Source organism: Chiloscyllium plagiosum, chromosome 30 (assembly GCF_004010195.1).
Source record: "Chiloscyllium plagiosum isolate BGI_BamShark_2017 chromosome 30, ASM401019v2, whole genome shotgun sequence".
In the NCBI taxonomy this organism is placed as follows: Eukaryota; Metazoa; Chordata; class Chondrichthyes; order Orectolobiformes; family Hemiscylliidae; genus Chiloscyllium; species Chiloscyllium plagiosum.
The window spans coordinates 13,023,782-13,030,025 of NC_057739.1; positions in this window are offsets into that span (position 1 = coordinate 13,023,782).

The window sequence follows — 6,244 nt, forward strand, 5'->3', positions numbered from 1 at the left end:
CCTCTTCGCTGTCCATTACACCTCCAATTTTGGTGTCATCTGAAAACTTACTAACTGTACCTCTTATGCTCGCATCCAAATCATTTATGTAAATAACAAAAAGTAGAGGACCCAGCACCGATCCTTGTGGTACTCCACTGGTCACAGGCCTCCAGTCTGAAAATCAACCCTCCACCACCACCCTAAATCTTCAACTAATAACTAAGGTCTTCTACCTTTGAGCCAGTTCTGTATCCAAATGGCTAGTTTTCCCTGTATTCCATGAGATCTAACCTTGCTAATCAGTCTCCCATGGGGAACCTTGTCAATATAAATCACAACTACTACTCTACCCTCATCAATCTTCTTTGTTAATTCTTCAAAAAACTCAATCAAGTTTGTGAGACATAGTTTCCCACGCACAAAGCCATGTTGACTATCCCGAATCAGTCCATGCCTTTCCAAATACATGTACATCCTGTCCCTCAGGATTCCCTCCAACAATTTGCCCAACTTGGTTAAAAGTGATTGGCTTATTTGCTTCCTTGAATCCTTCTTGGGTATTATGAGCCAGGTTTTGAGGATATATCTCTTGGCTCCCAGCAGCCATCCCTGCATGGCCCAAAAGTATTGCAGTGAGGCAAGCACTTATGAGTGCTATAGAACGTATGAGCCATTGCAGGTGTCAGGAGACCTGGCACAGACTGTGGCTTTGATAGTCACAAATTAGTTGAAGATTAAGAGTGTGAATTAGTTCCTTCTCACAAATGTTGCTGGTTTGTGATAGGGTGTTTTCAAAGCATTGTGGGTGCAGTCATTGGCAACCTGTATCTGGGAGTAGCCATTGATAATGAAGAATTCCAACAGCCCTAGCTATTGACTCTTGCAGTCAAGAGGGCAGGATAGGAAGAGTTGCACTCTGGGGAAAAAAAGTGACATCCATGGCATCCCAGATGCACATTTGATAGAGGACTGGGTGATGTCACAAAGGTTTTCACTTGCTGTCTGAAATAATCTGATAGGAGAAAAATGAAGGGTGGCTATGACCTTGATGGTCACTGAGATGGGATTACCACCTCGTCCTCATGAACACAGGACTTTGTCCAGCATCTGCCATAACTCTGAAGGCAGAGTTAGAAAAAGGGGGAAAAAGGAATTGATGAAGAGAACAGTAAACATTATCAGCACCATTGAAACCAGGAAAGGGAATTGGATAGTCATCAGCTTAATGAGAAGAGGGTTGAAGGTGCAACAGGTACATTTCATGGATGAGATGAAAAGAGATGGAGAGAAATCGGGGGAAAAATTGAGACGTTTATGGGATCAGGCCTGGGACAAGGAGAAACTTCAGAAGTCCTTTGGTTCCAGTGGCAAAGTAAGGGAGGAAAGTTGCAGAAATAGGTGACTGAATGACTTCAGTCTGAGAAAGAAATGTTGTGGCCTCCTTGAAGTTGTTGGTGGTGGTAGCAAAGGGACCAAGGGAGTGGGGTTTAAGAAATGATTCACAGTAGACAGTATAAGGCAAGCAGTTATCATTGCATTCCAGAATGATTCTCGAATAGTGAGCAGTTTTTGCTGACAAGAGCAGGATCCAATAGCACTGCTGTCTGGCCAAATCAGGCAAATGATAAACGTATCCACCTTCCCTTCCAAGTTTGTGCCATTTACAGCGAAAGGAATGGAGAAGCAATAGGGAAGACCGTAATTGCTTCACTGGAAATCAGCTTACCAAATGTGAAGATGAGCTGAAGTCAGCTGCAGAAATGTCTTGATAAAAGCAAGGCCAAAGGTAAGACCGCTGGGATATTGAAAATTAATGTGTAAATGATGTAGGATAGACAGTTTTCCTTGGGAAAAGTGGAGAAGGATGGAGGACTGGAAAGGGAGGGTGGGATATGTGTAGACTGCAATACAAGGATGTGGTCAAAGATGGCTTTCTCTCTGACTGAAATTATAACAAGTAGCATGACAAAGTGAGATGAAAGCTTCATAGATTAAAATGAGAACATGAGATGTAGTTGTTTGTTAGCTGCTTCAACATTTACTGCCATTTGTAAGTGCCCTGGAAAGGTAGTTGTGAGGCACTTTTTCGAGCTGCTTCAGTCTATATGGTGTACTTATGCCCACAGCACTGATAGGAAGGGCAATTGCCAAAGATGAAATATCTCCCAGTTTGAGCCCAAGGAAGGACAATGTAATGATACCCCAATTAAAAACAAAATACTAACATACTTAAGAGGCAGTAGAAAACAATGCTTCAGAATTTGTGCTGAAGAAGGTGGAACAAGGAGAAACCATCAGAGGGGAGAAAGTGAGGTCTGCAGATGCTGGAGATCAAAGTTGAAACTTTATTGCTGGAACAGCACAGCAGGTCAGGCAGCATCCAGGGAACAGGAGATTCGATGTTTCGGGCACAGGCCCTTCTTCAGGAATGAGCAGAGAGTGTTCAGCAGGAGAAGATAAAAGGTAGGGAGGAGGGACTGGGAGGAGGGGCGTTGGAAATGTGATAGGTGGAAAGAGGTAAAGGTGAGGATGATAGGTCGGAGTAGGATGGAGGCGGAGAGGTCAACAGTCTCGGACTCCTCCCTCTGTGCCCGCATTCACCGTTTCCTCAGGAAATCTATTCCACACGCAAACCACTTCGGTGTAAACAATTTGCCCCTCGTGTCCTTTTAAAATCTCTCTCCTCCAACCTTAAAAGTATGTATCCTAGTCTTGAAATCCCCTACCCTATGGAAAAGAACCTATCTTTAAACCTATCTATACCCATCATGGGTGGCAAGACCCTTGTTCACAAGTGATTGAATGTTCTTGAAGGAAATGTGGAGTGATGAAGACTGATCCACTGGCAGAGTCCAAAGCACACCAGTAGGAGGGAGTGTTACATGATCAGGAAATGGACAAAATTAGCCCCTAATAAGAGGAAAGCCCAGAGAGTAGAATGGAGCAAGTGGGGGTTGATATAGATAACAAGGTAGCATCACTCCCTCAAAGAGCCTGTCTATGGTTTTCAAGAGAGATATTTCTGTAGGATAATACAAGAAGAAGTCAGTTCAGTGACAGAGTAGCAAGCAAGTAAACATAGAAAAGCATAGAATATAGAAGTAGGAGGAGACCATTCAAACATCAAGCTGGTTTCGCCATTCAACATGATCATGGAGTAGGAAGGTTGAGGTGTACTGAAAGGTTGGGGTAGGAATTTGATAATTCAGAGTAGGTGAGGGGGATGAAGCATGACTGCAGCATATCCTGGAGAAGGAGGACAAAGACAAAAGAGCAGAAACAAGCAGAAATTTCTAACAATTAACAGTGTTGATTGTTGGATATATTGGGCAATGGTTACGTTACGATTTTAATCAAAATATAAGTAACTCACTAAAAACATGAGATGTTTAGTTTTACCTTAAGGCATTCAAGTAAAATGAGAAATATCAGACAGGTTTCACATTTCAAAAATTCATACTTTTTTTTTCTTTTCATTCCTTTAATGCAAAGAAATATTAGACAGCTTATCTCATGGCTGGTTTTCTGTTCACACCATCATCAAAATTAAAATTACACTCTCCCTTGAAATTTGCACTTTCTCTGAAGGGATATATAGTCTCGACTAGCAGATTGTTGGAAATAGCAAGTGTGACGAAAAAAGCCAAGAGAATATTCTGTATTTGCTTCTCAACCTGACACATATTTGCTCCCAATTCTTGCAACTCAAATGTTCCCTGATCCTTAACGGTTAAACTGGAACCTTGCTCTTCCCTCGTCATTGCCAGTGTGCCCAGGTACACTGTAGCTGCAGTTTTCATGGTTCAGTTGCTTCATGCAATTAAGGTAGATTGACTGAGCTTTCTCCAACCTTTACTAAAAACTGAGGCTGTTTATCATTGTGTCAGAACACTGGCAGAATGGGAAAAAAATATAAATTTGCTAGATGGCTGAGCTTCATATGCTTGAGTGGAGTCTATGGATTGTAACTGTGCGGAACGTGAGGCATAAGGTTCAAAGCTGTGCTGCAATGAAAGAAATTGGCAGTTTGGAGAAAAGTTAGTAAATCAAATCCATTTTGCTTGCAATACCCTCACATTTACATTTAAGAATTTAATCTTTTGAAAGGCCAGTTTCATTTCCAGCACCTGGCAGTGCTGATTTTCTTTCTGCAGTCCAATAGTTCTGATCACAAAGTGAGTGGCCTCTTTGACTTTTCAAACACATTGTTATGAATATTAAGCTATGATTTCTATCCTGTGTGTAGCAGTGTTCACTAGGTACAGTTGAGAGAGAAAAGACTGACCTTCCCTGTTTCTATTGACAGTATGCAGCAATTTGACAGCATTTGTCTGTACCAACTCAGACTTTATTCTGGAACAAAAAGGCCTGAAACAATTTTTTTTCTCTGTAAAAAAAATACTTTTCATTTCTCACTTTGTCTCCTTATAAAACTGATTAAACTGAACCTTGTTGTGCTTTTTTTTGGAGCAAGATCAGTCCATAAAAGGGATGGCAAATTCTGCTATGTAAGAACAAAACAGGACCAGCAATAAGCCCTTCTGTCCCTCGAACCTGCTCCAGAATTCAATGGAATTGTACCTCAGTTTTTCTAAATTAGGGCCATCTTTGCTTATAATCCCCATGTTTCTTGATTTCCTTGGTATTCAAAGATCTATTAATCTCTGATTTGAAAGTAATTAATGCCTGGGCATCTACAGCTCTCTGTCACTGCTGTATAGTTGCTCCACTCACATTTATACTGAAAAAGTCTCGAATTGATGCTGGAAGATAAGGAGCACCATCACAGTCCAGTCGAGTGGAATACCAGCTGTGATATAATGAGATTTATTTAAATTGGTCTAGTATCATTAGGAGAGGAGACACCAGTCTGGAAATGAACATATGAAGAGAGAAGTCTTAGGTATTACAGCACAGTGGCTCAGTGGTTAGTACTGCTGCCTCACAGTGCCAGGGACCTAAGTTTGGTTCTCGCCTTAGGCAACTGCCTGTGCAGAGTTTGCACATTCTCCTCGAGTCTGTGTGGGTTTCTTCTGGGTGCTCCGGTTTCCTCCAACAGTCCAAAGATGTGCAGGTTAGGTGATTTGGCCATGCTAAATTGCTGCCTCACAGTGCCAGGGACCTAAGTTTGGTTCTCGCCTTAGGCAACTGCCTGTGCAGAGTTTGCACATTCTCCTCGAGTCTGTGTGGGTTTCTTCTGGGTGCTCCGGTTTCCTCCAACAGTCCAAAGATGTGCAGGTTAGGTGATTTGGCCATGCTAAATTGCCCATAGTGTTAGGTAAGGGGTAAATGTGGGAATACAGGGTGCGGGTTGGTTACTCTTAGGAGGATCGGTGTGAACTTGTTGGGCTGAAGGGCGTGTTTCTATAGTGTAGGGAATCTCATCTACACTTGAGAGCTGTATTTTGTAACCTGCAATGTACTGATGAAAATAAAGCAGTGTTGCTGCACATCAGGAGCTGAAGAGTCTTACTTACAGAGAAAACTTTAGGGACAATGTATATATAGGTGCCCATACAGCAGAGATACTCCATACTGGTACCTCAATATGCACTTCACAATATTGTCTCCAAACTAAAGATAAAGCTCTCATGATAGCAAGCATTTACGAAAGAAGTGGGCAGCCATTTTAAAGACATTACTTCTCATCAGTTTAAAATTACATAGAACATAACCACAATCCAGCAGAACGTCAAACCTTTAGAAAGACCCCAATAGTTCTTTCTTTGTCAATATTTCATGCAGTTAAACTGTAACACTTAATAGTTTGAAGTAAAAGTCATTCATTTAGATGACTTGTCACTGTTAATGTAGCAAGACCCGATGCTGTTCTGTTTAGGTCCTCCTATGTTTAGTGGATAAGTTGCTGGGGTTATATCTCTCCAAGATAACTGTTGCCTTTACATCATGCTAATGTCATTATCACCTGGATACTATATTTGCACTGTGTCTGATGTGTAGGTTTTTGTGATTTCAGAGTTTTTCTAGGCCAATGTACCCAGCATCTCTTGCTGTTTGGCCAAATTATCAACCTATCTGTGTTTTAGCAGCCTGGAAGCTGCTACATTGTCCCCCTTTTCAATGGAACAAAGCTTATATGAATGAAGTTCAAACTTAGTTGTAATAGTTGGTTATGTTTGTTGTCAAGGAAAAAGTGAGGGCTGCAGATGCTGGAGATCAGAGCTGAAAATGTGTTGCTGGAAAAGCGCAGCAGGTCAGGCAGCATCCAAGGAACAGGAGAATCGACGTTTCGGGCATAAGC